Here is a 26610-nt window from a genome sequence, read left to right on the forward strand (position 1 = left end):
AAAGGTGTGACAGCAAAAAGTTAATTTCTTTTTTTTTTTTTGCTAGGGGCTTTACGTCGCACCGACACAAAAATTAATTAGCATGTAGTCAACTGGCACACCTATAGTTCATGAAACACTTCTGCATTATAAGTTTGAAAACAGGATATACATTTGCACTACTCTGTTAGGTCACAGACAAATATAAAAATTTTGAAATAAATTTCTATCAATTCATTATTCCTTACCTACTTATACAAGATAATACGCTCACTTACTCGAGGAATTCTGGAAATCTTTTAGGCAACCTGCACAGAATTTAAAACGTCCCTTGTAGCTATCCATTTTATTACCTTATGTTAATTGTATAAATGTGTTTCCAATCAACACGGTACAAGCATTTCACTGACATGAGCAATAAAATGAAAAGTGGGGAAATGGAAGAAATGGAACAAACATAATCCAATACTAGGATACCTTGTTATACTTACAACAATGAACTGAACTGCATGTTTTATTTCTACAACACAATATCTGCTTTGGTGTTAACAAATGGAGGAATTGGGAATGGAATGGAATCTAACCAAATAAATAATTTTAAAAATGACATTCTTTGAGTTATTGCACTATTGAACTGAGCCATCAATATATCGATTAATGAAGCTAAATAATTTTGTTAGTTTTAAGTTATTATATTGTTTGCAATATAACATTTTGAATTTGTAAATTTAGTACATAATCTGTGCATCACTGTTGATCCACACATACAAAATCACTGAGAATATTTGGAAGTAACAGTTGCAGATGGCATTTGACATGATAAAAATGTGATGAACAAATGATTCAGTGATGCTGAAAGATAGAATATAGTTTCCACACTTGCATAAAGGTATTGTAACAAATACACATTACAAATATCTAGCTCCAACAGAGATCTTTTTGTATATATATATTTGATAACACTACATGAAGGGTCATTAAGTATGATCCTTGGAGTTCCTAAGCACTTTGGATAATTTTAACCAATAGAATTTTAAGATGTTAGTGTTTAAACGTAACCTTTTACAGAGGATTAAACTGACAAAATCGTCGCCATAAGACCTATCTGTGTCGGCGCGACGTAAAGCCCCTAGCAAAAACAAAAAAAACTGACAAAAATGGCCTGTTTTTGGATATAAAACAACCACTACTGACCACAACTGTGAATAGGTACTATATATTACATATTGTATAGGGTTTTGTTGTGTACGTACTTTGTTTCTTCTTTGATGTAAGGTACCAGCTGGTCAATTGTACCAGGTTCAGTGAATATTTCCTCCTTTATATCTTTGGAAAGCTAAAAGTAAAAAAAAAAAAATAGAAAAATGGAATTAAAAAGTAAGGGAATAAAAATATATGCCTAAACAAGAAACAGCTGAGGAAAAAATTAAATTTGGTGCAATGAGAGTATAATTCATTTAGCTACCAATTTAAAAATATAAGAATGGAAATGAACAGTCAAAACAAATCAAATCAAAATCACATTATTTTCTAAAGAGATGTCTGCCTCGGTGGCAAATGGTACACACAAACACAGTATTATCACGCACTAAATTTTAAACTGACAACAGAAGAAGACATTTTCCTAAAATACAGTATTATACAATTTACACAATTTTCTTATTAATCACACAGCTCATGCTTAATAAATTGATATTATTTACAAAATTCTACTTATAATATATTCTGTATCTTCAGTACTTACAAACATAATCAACTCATATACATTATGTGGACTTACTCAAATAATATTATTCAAATGGTACAAGATTAAAATATACATTGCATTTATTTATTTATTTATTTATTTATTTATTTATTTATTTATTTATTTATTTATTTATTTATTTATTCATTCATTTTACCCATTTTGGAAGCCAACAAGCATAAGGACCTGCAGCATCTTGACCAAAGACCTTTTTGCCACTGCTAATGAAAAGGCAGAAACGATCATGAAAATGAACACATAATAAGATACCAGTAGGCAATGTAGCAATAAAAAAGGAGAAACATGAAAGGAAAAATATTATCACCAAATCGTTACCCAATACCATTCCTTGCTTCTCTTTCCCTTCCTGTCGATCCCTATTTTCTTTATCCTCTTATATTCACGTTCCCTTGTTCGCATCGTTCTATACATGACATCTCTTTGTTCATTCCCATGTTCCTCTATACTTTCTTTCCCAAAACATCTCACTGTAATCTCAAATAACCCAACATCATTCCTACTACTTTCCCAAGAATTGAACAATGCTTAAATCATAACTACAGAAATATCCATCAACCCTCTCTGCACAACACATTAAATCAATCAATCAATCAATCAATCAATCAATCAATCAATCAATCAATCAATCAATCAATCAATCAATCAATCAATCAATCAATCAATCAATCAATCAATCAATCAATCATAAAATTCATCAATCACCACTGATCAGCATTTAGGGCTACCACAAAGGTGGCAAACTGTTTATCAGTACTTATGTAGAAAAGGATTGTGTAAATTTATGAAATAACTACTTTGGTAAATTATTTCAATCAATAAATCCTCTTCGTATAAGCAAACACTTGCCAAAGTTTGTCCCTTTGAATTCCAACTATTCTTCATGTTGTGACCTTTCCTAGATTTAAAGAACATGACTTAAATTTAGTCATCAATTAATGTAATTTGAAGCCATCTCTCCAATGACATCTGAGAGTATACTGCTTAGTCAAACTGCCTGTCTCCTTTTTCCAAGTCTCCCTGCATAAACTTTGCAACATCTCTGTAACACAACTCTTTTGTCAGAAACCACCCACGAGGAATGGAGCTGTTGCTGTGAATTATTTCCTGTTCTCTAATCAAGTAATCCGGGTGATGGTCTCATATTCTAATTGAGGCCTTTCTGGAGATTTATATGCCCTCTCCTTTACAACCTCTAAATAACCTCATAGTTACATTAAGAGATCCGTAAACTTTATTTTAAATCCTATTTAGCTAAATACCACAATGAAGATTTATCCTTACTACAAATAGCTAGGTATTTACACAGATCCCCATGAGGAACTTTCACCCGATCAACATAATAATTTAAACAGAGAGGACTCATTCTAGTTGTGAACCACACAATCTGAATTTTCACCCCTCTTAGCATCATACATTTGCCCAATGTCCATCTCACAAAATTGTCTAGGTCTTTTGTAGCCGTTCACAATTCTGAAGCTTATTTATTACATAAAGCCTTATCTCTGATTACAGTTCATTATTCATTTTGTTTTTATACACAAGAAAATTAAGGCCTTGTTTTACTGCCCTGTGAGACTAAATCCCATAATCGTTACAGCATCAAATAAACCTACACCTCCCCTAATGCACTGACTCCTATTTTCTAGAAATATATTCATCCATTTAGTCACTATTTTATCTAGCATAATGGCACTAATTTTTGTCAGTGGTCTCCCAAGATCTATCCTATCAAAAGCCTTACATATGCCAATCGTTATACATTTGACCTCCTAAATCTAAAATATCTGCTATATCTAGCTGGAATCTACAAGATGAGCTTCAATGGAGTAATGTTTCTAAACCTGACTTCCCTTATATAGAACTGGTTAGTAATTTTGTAAAGGTATATAATATAATCGGAAGAATACCAAGAGCTTGTATACAACACCAGTCAAGATGACTTGTGTGTAATTATTGGCTTTATGTTCTTCAAAACTTTCTTTATATGCAGGGTGTTACTACACCAAATTTCCTTTATTTGGTATAGCTGCTTCATACATACTCTAATCAATTAAGCACTACAGATTTGGTTCTATATCTCAACCAACTGACTTTAGAAACTTTACAAATTCCCAGCAGCATTTCTAGTTTGAAATGTTTGTATCTCATTTACAATGTCTTTTTCATTGTAGGTCGATGTGGAGATTGCAAATTAATTTCAAAGGACTGGGTGAAACTGTCAACTGCGTCAAGTACTGCAAAAGGACATGACCAAACCATTCGTGACACGCCCTATGCCTCACGAGTGATGGGTGCGATGCCCATTTGCTGATGAATGGCGTCTTGCAGGACTGCGATGCCCATCGAATATTGGAGTATACACATTTCCATGTTGTACAATTAGTACTCCATTCTGTGCCAATCCACTGTTCCAGAAATTAGCCTCAATCGAATTAAGATGAACACGATTACTAGTAATGAAGTAGACACAATGAATAAATTATTTAAAATGTCAAGGAAGTTGACAGTAACGCAAAGTCAGAATGAATGAGATCGTGATGGCAGTGACCAAGATAAAACTGATATTCGAATTTTTAAAACCAACACTGTTTAAAAATCACAAACGATAAGCTAACTCAAGGGAATGGACATGTTCGGAAAAGAAGCTGCATAATGCATATAAGATATTAATAACGAGAGAAGAATTCATGAAAAGAAAGATATTTACAATATCTAAACGAGAATATAAGGGAATACATAAAAAGATTAAATAATACGCACAAAATATTTAAATACGAGACTTATAAATTGAATATCAGTGGCATATAAAAGCTAAGAAGACAAGGCAGTGACTATAACAGCAGATATTTAATACGTCGTCAATAACTAGAAAAGCCATTCTATACGAGGTAAACTCGAAATGTTAGCAGCCATATTGGAGATCTAATAGCAACTGAGATTATACGAAGCAATATTGAGCAGAATTAAGTAGTTAAATTATGTTAGGAGGCTTTGAAAACGATGACATGTCATGGCTGATTTCAGCAATGCATTTAGTCCTTTCAATCAAGCTTTTGAAGGAAACCGTGGCTTTCTAAGAAGATTTGACTGACTATCTGGATGATTACGAGCTCGACCGACATGGTAGAGATGACCATTGGTTCCCGATGACATCACGATGACCGGCCAAGCAGGGTGACCAAGTAACATATATCATTCCGGAAAGTGACGGAAAAAGATAAGTTTGTTTAATTATATATCGATAAATAGAAAAAAGGTTACTCTTTTTGTAGTTAAAGCCCACAGTGATAGATAATTGTTTATTGTCTTCAGAATTATTTAAATGATATTAGATTTTCACGAGAGATTTATATATGCTGATGATATAAGGGAACAGGTAGTCTTCATCAGAAATAAAAGAAACCCCAGTTTGGGAATGTCATAAAGTGACAATAATGTTTCAATGAGAGCAAAGATTTCCAATTACCCATATTATACCCTGTCATATGTGAGGTATATAAGAGGACTAATTTTAGGATATTTAATACGTAATACCAACTGATATTATGATGAGTGGAGGTTATATGTTACCATAATAAGTAACATATGGATACCATGGCTGACTGAAGACATGTGCATATTATTTAAGAAGGTATTGATCCGATACGATGAATATTAGAAAATAAGTTTATTTGAGCGTCAAGTAAGATATATATATGCAACATTTATGAAAGAATATGAAGAGGTACGAGATAAAATGAGTTAGGATGACGATATGATGTTATATGAAGGCAATGGAGAATATATTGAAGGAATAAGTAACGCTATGACGAAATATGTGATAAAAGAAATATCTCGCCATACATCTAATTTTTGATCTGTTTTTTTATATGTTCTATTGGTGGAAAAATATCTAATTCCCTACATGGGAACTTAGAATTTCCATTTGAAATATGTGATGAAAAGGATGTATGTGAAATGTTAGGAAAGATATATTGACGCACAGTGGGATCATATATGTTCATTGTGCAATGATAATATATTGTCTGGGAATCCATATCATATGTTAATGTGGTAACATATACATGATATGTTACTATAGATTAAGATCATCAAAGGCAATCCATATAAGATTGTTTTGATTACTTACTTGGATATTCTAACTGGATACTTGTAATCTGAAATCACATTTTCCAAAATAATGATGGTATATGTAGGTTAACATGGATAATTATTATTATATTGTATAATGAATATATCTGTGAGTGGATATTACATAGATCCTTCAAATATGATCTTCCCTAGGCAAAATACTGAGAATAAATTGCATATTAGGTAATTTATTGATACATTTGGGCATACTTGAGAATATTATTACCTCATAATATACGTCCAATAAAGATTTGCATTTAATAGTGAATTAATTTCAAAAATATGATGTTGGTTAATCTAATAATTGAATTCGAATACAAGCAGATTTGTGTTGTCGATTGAGAAAATTTTCATTTTCCAGAAGCTTAAGTGCTACGAAATCAAAGTAATATTTTCTGAACAAATCTTGTCCTAAAGAAAAATTAATGAAAACTGATGTACAGAATGATCCTTCAGATCAATGTAACCAATATGTTCCCATGCTAAAAATGCATTTAATCATTTTCTTTGTGAATGTTTAATTAAATACAAACAATAAATCATTTCAATTGAGGTAACAATATGATAAATGAAAATAATGAGTCTTGATTGTTAGTAAATTCCAGAACAAATATCAATCAATTTCCATACTTAGTTCAACAACTTGTATTGCTTTACCTACGTAATTATTTCTTAAATAAATATTAATAGTTAAGAATTATATGCTATGTTATTTTAAGTTTTCTGGTAAAACAAAGTCAAATTAGAGTTAAGTGGTTGAATTATCAGTTCTCTTGCAATTCAACACTGGCTGCTGATTCTCTCAGTGCTTTTCAATTTGTATTCCGGAAGAAAAAATTGCATGAGTTGTTCCATCACCCTGAACGAAGATGCATTGGTTAGCAATAATGCCAACGATTTCACCCAGTCAATAATGACGGATAACTCAATGATTTTCTCATGTGCAATTGGGGACAAACTGGACTAGGTGGTGTTCCCACGGCCCTCCACTTAGAAGCCGCGGAGCTGGTCACGTGACTGACCAGCTGATAAGGAGTTCATTATATTGCTAAAACTTTCAGAAATTTGCTTGGAGATCATGTGGTCAGGGCGCTTTTTGGTTCTTCATACTCCTGATGGCACTCTCGACTTCCTCTGCTGTGATGCCATCTGGAATGGGGTGATGTGGGAAATCAATGCAGGAAATCTCTGCAAATGTAGCTGTCAACGTTTGAGGATGCCCTATCTGTCCTGTAATCACTGGTCCTTTTTGCCTCTAATGCATGCAAGGTGCTCAAAACCTGTGTCAAGTTTGATCAGCCGAAAAATAGTTTTTTCTCCTTCAACTTCAGTGGTGTACAGTGTTTATCAGATTTATACCATCAAAAATATCAAGGATGCCCTTCATGTTATATTAAGAACAACGTTGCAAACAGACTGGCGGATAAAAATTTTCTCCTTGAGAAAATGACATTAAATTTTTACTTCCGGGTGCGCAATCCCAACTGACTAGCGGCTGCCATGTTTCAGGGAAGACAAGGGTACGAGCGGTGGTGGAGTGTATGATGCAGACAGAGATAATGTTTCACACGTATGAACAATTTCCTCATAGGACTAGGACAGGATTCTATCTAACAGGCAATATCCACAGTTCATTTATTAACTAGCCCTAACTGCATACACAGTGCAAGAACACACTGTATTTGAGACACAGTTGTCAGACAATGAAAGCACCAGATTTGTTCACCTCTCAGCTGTTTGTCGCAGTGATATTCTATATCCTTCAACATACTCGAAGATGCAGTGCTGCCACGCCGCGATTGTGCATTCCTTCACTCAGAACTTCAAAAATTCAACGAAATACTGAACGAAGGAAACAATACACAGAGAGTTTGATTACAGTAGATGTTATGCCCCCTTGTACTTAGGTGCAAAGTTCGCAATGGTGTAGTAGTGAGCGACCTTCAGATTCTGTTCAGGATGTGCGGTGTGTGGCGAAAGACTTGGAAACCTGCCTGCATTCTTGGTTCAAGTTTTTCTTCTCTTTCCTTGAGGTTCACACAGCAGTCAATTTGTGTAGTGCAGCTCAGAAGCGACTATGTGAAGTGAAAGAGAAACTTGTACATTCGCATCGAGCATTACCTCTGTCTCCCACTTTTCACTTCCCCTCGCTTCCCTCTTCCGACGCACAGCAACAGGCAGCGGCTGACTCTCTGGTGTAGCAAATACAGCAACTTCGTCAATTTGAATCGCGCGCCCGGAAGTAACAAGGTCACTTCATATCATTAGCAGAAAACATTTTCCCGCCAATCTGACTGCACCATCATTTACAACATCACACGAAGAGCATGCATGATTTCTTTGTCAGCACAGTTATTGTCACTGGTGGTGACAAGTTCATAACGTGGATGTGATCATTTAATTCTTGTCTTGTCATTATGCTAAATTTTTGCAAAATCGTCATTGAAAAACTAAGGAACATTCAAAGACATTTTCGAGGAAGTCAATGAAATATTCATTTCTTGTTTCTTGTGACTCATAAAAAAGACATATTTATTTAATCATTATGAGTGTTGGTGCAAGGGATTATTTTGGTATTGGAGATCTCCTGTAGTTGAGCTTGTTGTAATTTGCAATCTGTTAAACAACCTTTAGCATCACCCTGTATTTGCCACGTGGAGGCTTCCATAACGAAATTGCTGCATTTCGCAATTGAAACTCTAGAATTAATAATAATGTTATTTGTTTTACGTCCCACTAACTACTCATTTACGGTTTTCGGAGACGCCGAAGTGCCAGAATTTAGTCCCGTAGGAGTTCTTTTATGTGCCAGTAAATCTACCAACACGAGGCTGACGTATTTGAGCACCTTCAAATACCACCGGACTGAGCCAGGATCGAACCTGCCAAGTTGGGGTCAGAAGGCCAGCGCCTTAACCGTCTGAGCCACTCAGCCCAGTGACTCTAGAATTTGTGGCCCATATAATTACGGTAATTTGTTTTCATTGGTCGGAATAACGATCTTTTCCATTGGCAAAAATTTTGGGTCGAATCGTAGTAAGCTTCCTTGATTGGCTGTTTGCGTGTTTCTCAATTTCCGACCTTTGTCTCCTCGAAAGGAGCAGGCCTCTTGTCCGCGTCTTTGGTTTTCGTACGTCCTCACGGTCAGACGTACTTGGAGTGTGGTCCCGTCAGCAGCTCCTTTTCTCTAATTTTAAATTAACATGTACATTTATTTGCTTTGGAGATTACCTTAGACCGTGGTTTTCGCCATTTTGTTTTGTAGTGCCTTAGCTCGTCAACTAGGCATATCCTTTTCTTTTGGAGGCAATTCCCTTTTATTAACCTTTTTAACTGTGTAATATAAATTTTCATTTTCCATCTGGGGATGCCTCACGTAGTCAATTTAGTGTGCACCGTTTTTGAGCTATGCGTCTCTCGCTAATGTGTATTAGGAAGACAGCAACTCTAAAGGCCTCTGCATTAAATTTTAAATTCCTTTGTCATTTTCCTTGTAAATTTTATGTAATAATCTGTAAAGCTCCTTTCCTATTTTCCTTGTAAGATTGTTGTAATTGTTTTTATATTCCCCGTTAAATTTTCCGCGTGAATTTTAATTGCAGAAGTTGTTCCCAATTTCTTAAATGTAATCTTAATATTTTACTACAATTTGGATTTTCTGAAGTACCATAGATAGGAACCTCGTGGTTCGATACACCTTCGTTTTTCTTTATTGATCATGTTACCTTATTTTAAATTGCTGCTATTCAACTATGTTAAAAATTTCCTTAGTTGTTAGTATATGCAGACTGAAGGGTAACCGTTCGCATGTCTTTTTCCCTACAACATGAGATAAACTCACATCTTCTTAGGGTTCTAGTCCGCTTCCCACATCCTTTCTCTAGTTGTCACGTTGGTAATTCTGCTTATCTTTGTTTCTAGCCATGTGTATGTTTTGGAAACTTGCGATGTTATAATTGGTGCCTTATCGGTTGGCATATGTTCCTTCAGGTCTATTACTTTGATTATTACCTTATTACCTTGATTCATAGGTGCTTTAAATTAATGTGACCAGCCCAAGACGGGGGGTTGCAATTCTGATACCTTTGTACACAGATCATTACAGTGAGTGCACCTCTATTCAGCGACAGATTACTTAGCCACATGTTTGGCAATGACAATTCTTTACCTGTGTCCTGAATTATTTCATTAAACCCAGTTTTCATACAGTATATATTTTTTTCCTACACCTCTTCTTCGATTGGAATCATCCACAAGAAGGTTTGCTTTAAATACAGTATGAACTAGGTTTTGTTGTACCCAAGTTTACTGTGATGGCTGCATTCAGATCAACACAAGGAAAATGTATGCTGTCTGCTAGGGTCTCCTACGGGCCACCACTTGATCTTCTCGGGCGTATTTATCCCTCCACTTTTACGATGTTTAGAGGGCCTTAAATCTGCTATGGCAAACTTATGTTGAGGTAGTACACATTCACACCGTTTGCTGGTTGGAGAACATGGTGCCAAACAACGAAAAGGTCAATTTGGTTGCTGCAGTCACCTCTGGTATACGTGATGAGGTGACTGATGCACTTCTGAAGAAGATTTTACCAGAAATCAAGGATCAAGGCATTTGTCTCAGTGAAATCCAAAATATGAGTTCCATCATCACTTCAGATACCATACGTATTACCACCATGGCAGCTATAACAATTTTTTTTTGCTATTTGTTTTACGTTGCACCGACACAGATAGGTCTTATGGCTACGATGGGATAGGAAAGGCCTAGGAATAGGAAGGAAGCGGCCATGGCCTTAATTAAGGTACAGCCCCAGCATTTGCCTGGTGTGAAAATGGGAAACCATGGAAAATCATCTTCAGGGCTGCCGACAGTGGGGTTCGAACTATAACAATTCATAGTGCGACCAACTTGCGCAATAAGATCACCAGGGAGAAGTGAGAACTCATGTTCAGGACAGTCTCAAACATGATTTCGTAGCTCCTGCCAATGCTGTTTCTTTTCTAGTTCATCAGAGCCAGATTGTGACAGAGAAATCACAAGTTTGAGAGGATGCAATGACCACTGTGATTGACATAGGGCCGTCAGAACCTCAACAACTCAATCTTGCACACTCAATGAAGTCAACACCATTCCTGTTGGATGTACCCTGATAGATTAGTTCATAGACAACTCTGATGTCATTTGATTTCTGTCCCTTCCAAAGCAAGTAACTTACTATCTAATTAACATAGCTACTCTTCAATTCTAAACTGCACTTATTTTGTGGTTTCCCATTTTCACACCAAGCAAATGCTGGGGCTGTACCTTAATTAAGGCCACGGCTGCTTCCTTCCCACTCCTAGCCCTTCCCTCTCCCATCGTCGCCATAAGACCTATCTGTGTTGGTGCGACATAAAGCAACTGGCAAAAAAGAACAACTGCAATTAAATTAATGCACAACAGGATAACTGAAACAATAGAAACAGAATTTTAGTGAGAACTAAATTTCTAGGGAGATATCTCCCCTACAATGAAAAAATTATGTAATAATAAAGCAATCATAACATTTACTAATAAAATAACTACAGTACAATAATTCCAAGCTACATTTACATGTATACTAATTACAATAGTTTAACTGAAACAACAAACATACTTAAAATTGCGAACCTATCGAACTTATGAGCCTGAAAATTTTCATTGACTGTGTACATAACATTTAGTTTCCTTGGTTTATGAAAGAGACAAGAAGGTGAAGAGATGGAATGTAATTATTGGTCAAAGAAAAGTGGCCAGTTGAATTCATAAATTTAAGCCTTACTAACGAAAGTTAATTAAACTTAACCTACAGCAAATTGGGTTTTTTATGATTTCTGTCATTTCCTTTTCACCAACGAACGGTTTATTACTATTTGTTGTACATCACACCGACACAGATAGTTCGCATGGCGACGATGAGCTAGAAAATTGCTATGAGTGGGGAGTAAGCAACTGTGGCCTTAATTAAGGTAGAGCCACACAATTTGCTTGATCTGAAAATGTGAAACCATGGAAAACCACCTTAAGGGCTTTTGACAGTGGGTTCGAACCCACCATCTCCCAAATGCAGGCTGATAGTTACAAGGGCAGTTATTTAGTACCACAAAGAAAAAAGTTGCTTGAATTCCTCCCTTGAATAGGAATAGGTTGCTTGTGTTGCTTGTGCGGCTCTACCGTAATTAAGGCCACAGTTGCTTACTCCCCACTCCCAGCAATTTTCTAGCTCATCGTCGCCATAAGACCTATCTTTCTTGGTGTGATGAAAGCAGCTTGGATCATCAAAATTATATTTATTATTGTTTGCAAACTTTTCAAATGCTGAAGTGTAGTTAGTAAGGCGTAAATCGATTTTTGTAATTGTCCTGCCTCAAACGGTAGTCGAACTTGAAGTGTTTCAATTAAACATGCAGGCTTTTAATATACAGTCATTTAGTTAGCACACTTGTTTCCTGCCCCCCGGTTCGAGTCCTAGTCTGGTCAGTGATTTTTTAATTCCTCTTAGCTCGAATGTTGTATGCTATGAATTTAATGCATATTCCTTTAGTTATTATGATAGTCAGTAGTTCAAGGGTAAGTGTGCCAAGTTTGATTCCCAGGCGGGCTGGTTATTTTTGTAATTGCTCACAGCTCTATTGTTAGGTGCAAAGTGATGTAAACGTATCAGCAGGCAATTACAAGTCCTTTAGTCCTTTTGCCATTTAACCCTTCTGCCCTTTAGTTCCTAGGTCCTTTTGCAGTTTGCAGTTTCTTAGCCCTGTGACATAAGATCACCTTCAAACATTATGCCCCTATGAATAATGCTTATTGATTTAGCCTTACACCATTTCCACAGAACTATTAAAACAATGTGAGTAGCCATTATCTTGTTTCAGATCAGATCCAAAAGCCCCCGGACCGTGTCTCAATTGTCTACTTAGGTTAAGCCTGAGATCGAATTTCAAACAGTAGTCAGTAATGCCCTTGTAAGAATAAGATGGGCATCAAGTCCGTGCTTGTCCCGAATCACACTGGCAGTTGGATTCAGCTAGCACACTTGGGCGTCAATCTTGAGCCTGTAAAGCTAACGCCATTGTAAGGATAAGCCTAGGGCTGAATCCAGGGACTGTGAGGTTAGGCCTCAAGACGAATCTGTGCCTGTTAAGTCAAGTTTATACTCTTGGCCAAGCCCTAATTTTCAAATCCCCCGCCAAGTAAGGTCATGTGAAGTTAAGCATGCACTCTGTGAGGTGAGCACATTCCGTGAGGCGGAGGCCTCTCCCAGAGTCATGTGGTGGCGGTGGCTGGCGAACGTGTGAATAGTATCTACTGATATCTTCTTCCTTCAGTTTTACATAAAGCACGTTCCATATCTTGAAGGACAATGAAGAATATCTTCGAAGTATTATATACTTATACTGTAGAAATCTGTGAGTGTTGATTCAAAATTCAAAAAGAATTTAATATTGAACAACATCAAGAAGACCTAATTATTGTAATTCTTGTGATTTTTGAGCTGTGATGTTATAAAGTAAACATAGTCTCCTGTTACACTTTGTGTCACTTGCCCGACCCATCACATCTAAATATGCCTCAAATATTTAAGTGTTGCCGCACAAACGGTCCTCCTCTGGATTCCCTGTGTTCACCATTTGGGTGCAGATTACTTTGGGGGCAATATGTAAACATGCAAGCTCTTAAGATAACATTTAATTAGTACAAACAACACAAATAGTGTTCAAAATCTTCCATTTTGTTACGCAGTGGAAAAATGTGTAACAATTACAGGTGTTAGGTGATGTCTAGATGTATCCGAGTTTTAAGACACTTTTTTACAATTTGTTTTACATCGCACCGACACATATAGGTCTTATGGCGACGATGGAATAGGAAAGGCCTAGGAATGGGAAGGAAGTGGCTGTGGACTATAAGATACAGAACCAGCATCTACCTGGTTTGAAAATAGGAAAACATGAAAAACCATCTTTAGGACTGCTGACATTGGAGCTCGAATCCACTATCTTCCGGATGCAAGCTCACAGCTGCGTGCCTCTAAATGGACGGCCAACTAACCCAGTAGTATTAATACAATTGATATCACTGATACTCCTGGTTACAGTGAGAAGTTATTAATTTTAAGTACTTTCAGGATTACTCTCTTCAGTGATAATCCTTACAGTTTCCATTGCATTCGTTCTAGTCACACCCAAGGTGTCCCTTGTCAGATGACCACATGGATGGTGACGTCCTCGTATGTACCCATTAGTACAGCAATTTTTATATAGTAAAGATAACTCCCTCAATATCCTTCTCCATGGCTAAATGGTTAGCGTGCTAGCCTTTGGTAACAGGGGTCTCGGGTTCGATTCCCGGCATGGCCTGGAATTTTAACCAACATTGGTTAACTTCCCTGCCACAGGAACTGGGTGTATATGTGTTTTCTTCATCATGATGCGCAGGTCGCCTACGGGAGTCAAATAAAAAGACCTGTACCTGGCGAGCCGAATCCGTCCTGGGACCTCCCGGCACTAAAAGTCATACGCCATTTCATTTCACTCCCTCAATTCGTAACAGCAAAGCCTGAAAGAACTTGTACAAAATTCATACTACTGTCCTAACAACAAGCTAACATGCCACTGCTTGAAATGGGCAATTCCTGCAATATACTGGCAGGTAGCAATGATACCAACTGCTACCCATTATTTATATGGCAAAGAATCTTGGAACAGTGTCAGCTGTTGTATGGCCTTGGAAGAAAGCCAGATGTCAAACAACACTTAGCAGTGCATTACAGTACTCTGTAGAAGACATAGGAACTACTTGAAGAAAATGAGAATATTCATATAAAAACTACAACATTTTTAAGGAACTTCAGATTTAATGCTTTAACATAAGGAGTGTGGTAGTAGTGGTGAATGATTTTTTAAGAGTTAGTACAACTACACAACCATCCTCTCAAAGAAGGCGTGTCCTACTTACATGGACATGACATATATCAAAAGACTTTAAGACTTACTGGAGGCAAAAATTATAACCTCCATAAATCCAGTACCTAATAATAATGGAACTGAAGCAAAGTATTACAGTGAAACCTCATTATAGCATTCCTAATTACCTCCTTCTTTCACTTAGCATGTCATATATTCAAAATCTCAAAGCTCATCGTATTAAATCTATATAAAATTTCCTCACTTATCATGTCAGGAATTTTTGCTATTACTGCTTAGTACGATCACATTTTTCCTGGGCCAAAAAATGTTATTTGTCATCCCTTGTGGAAGGAACGTGATTTCAAACTCTGGTAAGTGAGCTGGCCGCAGTTGCGTGATAACAGGAAAGGGCCCTGAATTCTTGAACTTTGCAGGATAAATTGCACCTTCAGGGAGCAAGCCATTAGCCTCAAAAATGCTCAGTTTTCCTTGCTGGTCAGCAGTAAAACTGCTGAATAACACAATGAGCCTGTTTGTGCTTGTATTTCACATTCGATTCAAAAGTTAGAAATGTATTTTGTGTTTAGTTGCACAATTAGGGTAGCAAATATTTGTCGCATGGTAGACTACATCTGCGACATAATCATGTGAAGTTCACCACCCACTGGTCTGAAATAAAATGCTTTTTCTAACATTTGTTTTAGAAAGAGTGTGATCTGCAATAATACTTCAATATTTTATGTGTCCCATTTAAATGTACCATATTTGTTGTTTTTAACACTTTCAGTGCACTATTGTTATGTTATAAGCCCCAGAGGAATAAGTTCTTATATTTGTTCTCTTCTGTTTTTTCATCTCTTAATATTCTCTCCTCGTAGAGTTTCATTGTACCCGCGGATATAAGACGTAAAATCCCCATGTCGGAAAAATCATTTCTTGTGTTTCCATATCCCTGTTGGATAGTTTTTATTCGTTTAATCAGTAGTATGTTTTCTTGCTTAATACATTAATTTTCCTTGTCCCCCGCAGAAATGTCTTAATGAGGTTTCAATGTATTTAAATCAACAGAATTGGTCAATATGACAAAGGTCTGGCTTCCAGAAATAAAATTACCAAGTTTTGATGAAGACTATATCTCAAGGGTACTTTTGAAAATATGACCATAAAAAAACCATTAAATTCCACATCATGTCATAAATCTGTCAAGTTCAACAAAAAAAAAGTACTGTTTTCAACGCTTCTCTCAAGACTGACAATGGCATAAGTCTCAAGTACATCCACCATAAAGGACCCTCTATTCAAGAACATGTCTTCTCTATAATCATCTGATTGCAGGCTCAACAAATAGCATTTGCAGCAGACATAGGAAAATGTATCTTAAGGTGAATATCAAAAATAACATTTACAATTGATAATGTGTACACTGGCAAAATAGGACACAACAGCCAATTCAAAAACAAGGACGCACAATGGTAACCTAGAGAATAGTATTCCTTGAAACAAGATGCATGAATAAATTCAACAAAGGTACAAGCTCCCCTCATGCAGGAAACTTCATAAAACAAGACTTCCATGTACATGCACATCTCAAGTGCTCTAAGTTGAATGTAGATACTTCTGAACAATTAATGTGAAATACACAAAGGGTGCATGTAAGCCTGACATACCCATTCCTTAAGACTAGAACAGACTATCTTGGCTCAATTCTCACAAGAAAAATTGTGTGAGATTTAACAAGACCAGACTGCCTAGCTACTAAGGCTGTCTTCATAGCCACCTTATCTCAACACAATTACATTTCTCACTTCTCTTTGCGGACTTAGTTATCAGAGCGGTCAACCCCTGAACATTTACAGCGATAATGGCACAAACTTCTTCGATGCACCTAAGAAGATCAAGGCCTTGCTGCAAAACAATCCTCACAAGAACCAACTCTTCACGGCAGCTCCAGGCATGGGACTGACATGGCATTTCATCCCTCCTGCAGCACCACACTTTGGTAGAATCTGGAAAGCAGATGTCAAGAGTCTGATATATCACCACAGAAGAGTGCTGGATTCTTACTGCTTCACCAATAAAGAACGGACCACTCTTACATTAAAGACTCACATCGCGTCACAAAAGTTAAATGATGAGCTACTGACAAGTTTTACCTAACTACATACCATGTCCTTATAGGAGAGCCATTTACTACACTCCCTGATTATGATTGCACTTCCTCTCCCATCACAACCTTGCCCAGTTGGCTATATATTCAGCAGCTAACCCAGAACTCCTGGAAGAGGTGGTCGAATTAATATCTCAATAAATGTGTCATATGAATATGGCAAAAAGTATTTATTTGAACTTAATCGGCTTGTCTACTAGGATTTTATTTCCCCTTATTATCCATTGTTTGTAATGGCTGTCAGTTGGTGCAATCTACAATGTCAACATATTTAAATCTGCAATCTGCCATTATTACGTTGAGCTGGGATCATCCCATTCATTTGATAGAAAGTCAATACTGGCACGCATGCACGTAGCTCATTTCTGAACTGTGAGCTTCTGGCTAGCTACTGCTGCAACCAAGCTCCATGATGGATGGGCCGTGGCGTGTTTGTTGGAAGACATATTGGAGTATCTGGGGACTGGAGTCAAATTTTCCACGTTAAGGTGCTTGAAGATAATTTTTTTAAAGTTATGATTCCAGTTATTACCTTTTAATTTTTATTTTATATTAAAGCCATGTCAGCACTAAATTGCTGTGTGTGTGTACATTTGAAGGAGACCAGTATACATGAATTTTGGATAACATTAATTTGGACAGTCTAAAGTAAAAATGTACGTAATTTGACTTCCTAAAACTTTTGGTGAATATCTACTGCCGTGGATTAGTTGAAGATATTACCATTAATTGAAGTAACAAGCCATCAGTCATATTGTGACATTACTAATATTAGGCCTACTGATTGTAGGAAATTTTGGCAATGATTTTTTGCATCAATCTAATGGACATTTCTCTCAACTAACAATTGTAATTAGGTTAAAAATATCATATTAATAATGTCGAGATTTTATCAAAACCAAATTAAGAGGTAATTTATGCCTATGAGTGTTAATGTCATTCTAATTGTTTCATTGATATTATCATTCATTTTTCCTTGGTTTTTATAATTATGAAAAAATGAAAACCTACAACCTGTTTTCCAGTCTTTGACCGGGTCAGGGATGTAATGAATGAACCATATATAGGCTATTATTACAATGGGGTCGCCACTCCCAAGGTGATTTATTAATGAATGCTATGAAATGATAATGGAGAGTGTTGCTGGAATGAAAGATGACAGGGAAAACCGGAGTACCCGGAGAAAAACCTGTTCCATCTCCGCTTTGTCCAGCAAAAATCTTACATGGAGTGACCGGGATTTGAACCACGGTATCCAGCGGTGAGAGGCCGACGCGCTGCCGCCTGAGCCACGGAGGCTCTTTTTTATAATAATGATTATTATGAAATTTTGGTCAGTGTATTTCATTCTATATTTCATTGTTCTTTTAATGTGATCTCTAATTGAGCTGTAATTTTGTGTTTTGCCCTGTGTGGGTTTATTTATCATTATGGGATCATTCTTCTCGCTGTTCTGGAGTCTAATTTAAATTGTGCGTCACACGCACATTATGCTGTTTCCAAAGCCCCTCACTTTAAATTTAGTTAAAACGATTTTGGTCACCTGTTAAATAATATGTCAAATGAAATCTTAATTCAATCCAAATATCATTCAATGTAATAATAATTGTATGTATGTTTCGTCCTCAGCCCGAAGGCTGATTGGATCCTCAACAGCTCCGCCATCAGCTGTCATAGATGGCCTGGGCATCACTGAAGAGGCGTACTAGGGAAATGAGGAGTGAGGTAGTTTCCCGTTGCTTTCCTCACCGAGCCAAAAGTTGCTATTACATATCAGTCTGCCAAGCCCACTGAAATGCATGCACCAACCGACCCTATGAGCAATATTTTCACACCATTCATAGCAGGGACTGGCTGCAGAAGGAATGGCACTACTAGCATCACTCATACCTCAGTCACTTTCATTTTGTCAAAGCCAAGGATAAAGCTGAGACAGATCAATGAAAGTAACAAAATTGCTCTAGCCCATACCAGAAGACATAGTGCACTGTAAACACTACATCTTGCCAGCAATGGCACTAATAATAATTATTATTATTATTTATCTTCTGTAACTAGGCAGTTGTGGATAACTGAAAGTTGTTTCTCCTGTTCTTAATTCTCTTTGGTTCATGCTCACATGTATTCTTCATATCTGTGGTTTTTTTTTTTTTTTCTTCCTTTAACTATTTGTTGTGTCACTAAGTTCTTATCACTTATTTTGTGGATGCTTTAATTTTGGCACGCCTTGCCTGTTATTGATTAATGATAGCTTGGCTTGGGTAGCTGTAGGCTTCAGTTCGTGTATCGTTGTTCTGTTAATTGTGGACTATTAATATTGTTTCTCCCTTGTATTATTGTAATTGGTTTGGGGAATTTTCCTACCATTTATTACTGTCATTTATATTTATTTATTTATCCGTGTGATTTTGTTTGATGTTCAAGTCACATTTTGAGTTTCTGTGCATCCATGTTTCCGTAATTGCTTAAACATTTATGTACGAATGAACTGAAACAAAGTTCAATTTAACCAGATTAATACTTAGTATTCCAATTTTTCAGAAAGGTAACTTAAAATTAAATAGTAATTTTTTAAAAGTGTCTCAGTTTCATAGTAATAATCTAGAAAGGTGTCGACCTTTCAGTATTCATATTGTTTTATAGAATTGGTTAAATTTTATATTATTTAGTAATTTATTTAAAGTTATTACTTATCAAATTTCTTGTAATTTTCATTAATATTATTAATTTAAACTAGTAATTCAATTGTAAATATTCATGAAATTTAAATCTTTATTCATTAAGTAAACATTTAACACCAATTCTTATTGGGTCTCTTCATTTAGTAGTCTTGGTTACTTCGACCTGGCAACTAGTTAAGTGCTAATTTAAGATCTTGCCCTCTTACCTCTCTATTATCCTGGGCCCGTTCCATGTTTTATGTTCATATGCTGCTGCCCCAAATATGTGATTTTGAGCTTTTATGTTGTTTTTTGTTGTTTTACTGTATTCATTTTTGTCCTTGGGCCAATGCAAAATGGGCATTGAAGTACTCCATAGCAACAAAGTCATACAGGAGGAGGAGGATGAAAATGCTATGCAGTGGACTATGGCAGTTATCAAGTGTGTATTTTGGTAGTGACGGATTAATTCATGTAATGAATATACAGGTGAGTAACAGTCAAAATACAAGGACTATTCACAAACACTATCCCTTACGAAGTATGAAATAGAAAGGCAAGGTCATTCATGAAGTGTGTATTTATTCATTGCAAGTTTACATAATATTATAAGTCACAACAGACTAGTAAAACCACAGACCACATTAGGAAGAATAACAATATTTTTCACTTGCCACGAGATGACTACAATGTGTGTAGTATATAAGTGGTAGCTCACAGTAAGTAAGTATATCCCCTGCACCTTGTACCTACAAATAATTGTACTATCTATAAATCAACAATTAATATAATCAAAAAGATTACAAAGGTGTTTCATTCGGAAGCAACTAGTCAACCAAAAAAAGTTTCTTATAGCAACTCTGTGTTCAAAAATATTTACGAAGTCAAAAGTATTAAAACACATTAGCGGTCTTTTGAGTAATCCCAACCACCACACAATACGTAAAGCAGGATCGTAGAACAACTTGAAGGTAAAGTGAAAATTAGGTAAGTAAACAGTCAATCTCATAACAAAATATATTTTCCGTAGGACTATCAATCGTATATACTGAAATGAAGGGTCAACCACTGATATCTGTTGAGCTATTTTCCAAACTATTTTCATTACCTGACTATGGCTTATCAAATTATGTACATTACCTCCAGAGAGTTTTCCTGTGTTGACCCTGGCACTGTTAACTCGGATTTAACTTCTTTTTTCAGAACAACCACATCTGATACATGTTCAATATTTTCCTGTGGAAAATAAAACATATCAGGTATGCACATAACACACATCTACAAACATAATCAACAACAAATGAACATGATAATTCATTTCCTGCCAGTATTACAGTTACTTCCAAAATTTCACTAAAGTTTAAGGAAGATTTCTATCAGCAGAGGACAGTTTTAATACCAAAAGCTATATTGAGAATGGGGTTACTATCCTTGCTCGCTCCTTATGTCAGAGAAAGGACGGGAATGAAAAGCAAATATAAAATGAGATACATTTTCTAGCCATATAAGCAGATATCCTACCAGAGATGAAATTGGGGCCATCTCACACAGAATTTGGAAGGAAGCTGCCATATCCATAAACACTAAATTGTATGTACTGTACGAGGAAAAGATATGGAATAAGGAATAAAGGCATGAGATTCAACAAAGGGGTGAACGGTCTTCATGGAGCAGGAACAGAGAGAAGTATACGCTGATCAAAATAATCGCTGATTTTTCTTAAGACAAAATATCTTAATAAACGGACTCACTTTTGTCATAAAGTTTTAATATCAAATTAATGTGGATGAATGTCTGTCATTCCAAACTGAATTTCATTTCAAAGTACAATCTCTTCCTTTAAAAGTTATTAAAGTTTTTTCTTGAATTTGTTTGAATTATGGGAAAAGGGAAAATAATTTAAGTTTCCTTCACTTGAAAATATGGAAATTTTCCCCAGAGTCTATTCTAAATATTTAACATTTGAAATTGTGAAAGGCCCCTCTAGTCTCTTTAATTTAACACTTCACAAAATATCACAAAATGATTTGTTTTACAAACTTTGGTCTTATAGTTTCTTTATGAATTGAAGTTAAAACATTGTGATAAAGATGTTGGGATATTATGATTCTCAGTAAGAGTCAAAACATTTTTTCTTGAACTGCTATCCAGAATCACTGATTCTCATATTCCACCAACGAAAAGTTAGTCATGTGGAATTCAAAAGGAGTCTGAAAAAACTCACACCACCTGTAATCTCGAATTCAGGACTGTATTGTGAAGATATGCAGTTCAGCAAACAGCATGTTTGGCAGCCAGTGTCGTGATGTCATCACCCAAGGTAACACGTTCAACTCCCTTGTTGAGACCACGTCCCAAATCCCTCGCTGAAACCACATCTCCAATCCCACATTGAAACCACGTCTTCAATCCCACGTTGACAGGCAGACATGATTATAATAGGCAATCGTCAGGTTTTAACACGTTTTGGGTTGGACATAAAAACACGAGAAAGTTCAACTGACAAGTAATAATTATCGAGTGTCCCATTTGACCTATTTCAGATTTATGAATCAGACAACAAACACAGTATCATGTTAAGTGCACACTAGCAGTAAATTATTAATAATTATTGTTCTGGAAATCACCATTTAAAAAAGCACACATTGAGAATATTTATAAGTGTTTGCACACATAAATCACAGTCTACTTAAATGATGGAATATTATTATCTCATGAATATTTACAAGTATTGTCACACTGAGATCACTGTCTATTCAAACTGATGAAATGTTATACCTTGCAAATGTTTACTAGTCCTGATTATGGTACAGTAGAATGCGGTACAACATCACGCACTTGTGACAAAAGATCAATATGTTGATAGTTCAAAATTGTAATTAGACGTGTACTTTAAAGCACTAATATGTGATAGCCTGCTTTAGCAAAACGAGAAATTATTTTACAAGAAAATGTCCTTAACTTCCACACGTTTATCAAATGTAAATGTTTTAAGTCATTCTGTCTCGAAGAAAATTATAAGTTTTAACACGTTGGCTGCCAAAGCGGTACATTGTACCGCTGAGTGAGTGTCTCATGAGGCCACGGCGGTACAAAGTACCGCTGACAGGTGTTGCTATATGACTTTCCCTGCTGGGCCGGTGGACCGCTGAGCTGTTGAATTCGCTATGCTAGCGTACCGCTATGGCCTCGGAGCAAATCCTGGCGTGCTTGGTTTCCAAAATATAGTCTTTATTTTTTATTCATCCATCTTCTTTTTATTGGCAATATGTGAGTATTTGTCCAATCAGTTTAGCCATGCGCTTAGCTGTGCCGGGTTAGTTAACTGGCAAGCTCAAGATTTTGGAGATTGGGTTTGAATCCTACTGTCGGGAAACCTTGTTTATGGTTTTCTGTGATTTTCCATTTTCACCCCAAGCTTATGCCAACCTAATCAACAGGCCACACTGATTCCTTCCAAATTTTTGTATCCATACCTGAGCTAATTTCTTCGCATATTGCAATGAATATAGCGTAAACATGAGCTTATTTGCATTTTCTAAATTGACAACATTCATTGACAACATAGCAACATTTTACACTACCATTGAGCATTTGGCAAGGAGTAAATACGAAATGAATATATTTCAAATTTAATTTGGTGAAGAGTTTTTGTGTTGCAAATCGTAATAGATCAGGTTGATATATACACTACATACTAGAATTCTCATACTGAAGAGCTAGCGTCATTATCTTCCGAGTCCGAGAAGAAAACGGTTTCATTTTGTAACTAACCTCTCCGTTCACTGGTAAAATAACTTAGAAATATCTCGCAAGTATTTCACACACACCCTACTGTAAAACAATGAGTGTCTTGCGATTGTAGTCCTAAGCGCCAATAAACAAATCGTGGTACGCCCTGTTATCTATAATGCGTACTATCAAGCAATGCAAGCTTCTAGTACCGCTAGACTGTACCGCTCTGGCCGTCTAGGCAAAACCATGCAGTGAACTTTCCTGTGGGGCCACGGCGGTACCTCGGGGTGCTGGGAATATTTATTGTATTTCGTACGTACATTGAACACCTAAGTGAAATATCACTTCGATTTTTGCTTTATTGCTTATTTACTACATGCATGAAAGAAACAATGCTTTGGCCACCGGGACTTTTCTTGCTATATGTCCTGGCAGTCAACGTGTTAAATAGTCAAGTTCACTCAAGTTAAAGCCAACGGCAAAAAGGAAAGAAAGGTTAATTTGTAATGTGCTTAAGGACCTCAAGTTGTCGGTGGCCACTATGAAGGGGCAAATCAAAGAAACTTTTCTAAGAAATCATATATTCCAGAGCCCTTAGGCATGGTTCTATATGTAACATAGACACTGACCTTTACTGAGGAATAAAATGGGCTAACGACAATCACCAGCACTGTTAAACATTTTAAAAATGGTGAGATACCAAGTCTTCGAGCTAACAACTGAAAAATTTCTTAATCTGACAATGTTCACTGGACTACAATTTCAAGGATAATTGAAGCAGAGTACTGCTTCATGATAACTAAGTTTGACTTTTGACGGGTATATCCACGTTCAACAGCATGCTTACGAGATTGCTGTGAGTTGAGAACTGTCTGACCAGGACAAATGCCTGCCCTTTTATATCGTGCTGCTGTGTTAGCTTTCCTCCCCTTCTGATAAAATTGGATTTCTTTACTGTGGAATAACTTTTAACTCCACGGGCCCATTTAAAAAAATTACACATGTTGACCATATCATGGGCTACAAGATAGTGTTGGTCATTATTTGATATCTCCATGGGATAAGAAGTTAGCAAAAGTATTTCTGTATGTTCTACAGCAATCATGCATAGTTAACGTGATCATGACATCAGTTTCCAACATGTAAGTTTTGACATAGATAGTTCGCTGTTTGCCTGCCTGAGCTGTGCTGTTGCAGTTCCTCACACATCGGGCCATATCGTTGCAGGTAACTGACATTATAAAATATGATTAAGCCATTAATGGTTCCTGGTACAGTACTGTTTTCATATGTACAATCATATCAATCAAATCTTAGAGGTTTTTAACGAACATGGAAGGAGAAGGCTTATTACAGTCATATAGCAGGGAAAGATGTGACATAGCCCAAACTCAAAGCGACTACAAATAAAACATTTTACTACTACAAGTATATATTGCAGTGTTCTGCGAAGAACTATAAAAATATATGAAAATATTGTCGAATCCATCGTTTTCAGATTCGCTGAGATGAATAGTGATACTCCGGAATTTTTCCAAGTCCAAATTCAGCCCCCTATTGGGTGGGGGGCGAGGGGAGAGTGATATATCAAAGTAATAGGACATAGTGTCGAATCCATCCTTTTTGGAGTCGCTGAGATGAATAGTGACACTCTGGAAGTTTTTAAAGTCCAAGTTCATCCACCTTTGGGTTGGGGGGGCAGGGGGGAGTGATATATCCAAATAAACGAAAATGGGATCAAATCCATCCTTTTCGGGGTCGCTGAGATGAATATTGACACTCCGGATTACTTTTGACAAACCGCATGGGGGTAAGACACCCCCATGTACCCAATTAGGTGGGGGGGCCAGGGGGGTGACATATAAAATATTTGAAAAAGTGTCGAATCCATACTTTTTGTGGTCGCTGAGATGAATAGTGACACTCTGGAAGTTTTTAAAATCCAAGTTCAGCCCCTTTGTGGTGGGGGGCGAGGGGGGATTGATATAAGAAAATTATCGAAAATAGTGTCGAATCCGTCCTTTTCGGGGTCGCTGATGGGAATAGTTACACTCCGGATTTGTTTCGACAAACCGCTTGGGGGTAGGACACCCCATGTACCCATTGGGGAGGGGTGACGATGGGGTGATATATAAAATATTCGAAAATAGTGTCGAATCCATACTTGTCTTGGTTGCCGAGATGAATAGTGACAATCTGAATATTTTTAAAGTCCAAGTTCAAACCTCCTTGGGGTGGAGGCGGGGGGAGAGTTATATACATTTAATCGAAAATAGTGTTGAATCCATTGTTTTCGGGGTCGCTGAGATGAACAGTGTCACTCCGGAATGTTTAATGCCCATGTTCTGCCCTCTTCGGGGTGGGGGGCGAGGGGGAATTGATACATCAAAATAACCAAAAATAGTGTCGGATCCTTACTTTTTGTGGTCGCTGAGATGAATAGTGACACTTCGCATTTTTTCTGACAAACCACGTGGGGGTGGGATACTCCATGTACCCATTGGGGCGGGGGGGCAAGGCGTGACATACACAATATTCGAAAATAGTGTCAAATCCACACTATTCGTGATCCCAGTTCAGCCCCCTTTTGGCTGGGGGCAGGGGGAGTGACATATAAAATGAATAGAAAATTATGTCGAATACACAGTTTTCGGGGTCGCCAAGGTGAATTTTGGCACTCCTGATTTTTAGTATCAGGAGAAAAACCGCATGGGTTTAAGGCACACCAGGAACTGTTAGGGGTGGAGGCGAGAGGGCGAGATATAAATATCATCAAAATAGTGTGGAATCCACACGTTTATGGGTCGCTGAGATTAACAGTGACACTCCAGAATCATTTAATTGCCACGTTTAGCCCCCTTCAGGGTGGTGGCGATGGGGGAGTAATATAAAAATAATCGAAAATAGTGTCGAATCCATAGTTTTCAGGATCGCTGAGGTGAATAGCGTCACTCCGAATTTTCAGTATCATGAGACAAACCACGTGGGGGTTAGACACCCCAGCTACCCTTAGGGGTAGAGGACGAGGGGGTGAGATATAAAAATCATCGAATGTAGTGTCGAGTTCATACTTTTCGCGGTCACTGAGATGAATAGTGACACTCCGGACTTTTTAAAGTCCAAATTCAGGCCCCTTTATGGTGGGGGTGATGGGATTTGAGATATAAATATTAATTGAAAATAGTATCGAATCCATAGTTCTTGGGGTCGGTGGGGTGAACTGTGGCACTCCGGACTTTTTAC

The sequence above is a fragment of the Anabrus simplex genome, chromosome 14, assembly GCF_040414725.1.
Source record: "Anabrus simplex isolate iqAnaSimp1 chromosome 14, ASM4041472v1, whole genome shotgun sequence".
Lineage (NCBI taxonomy): Eukaryota > Metazoa > Arthropoda > Insecta > Orthoptera > Tettigoniidae > Anabrus > Anabrus simplex.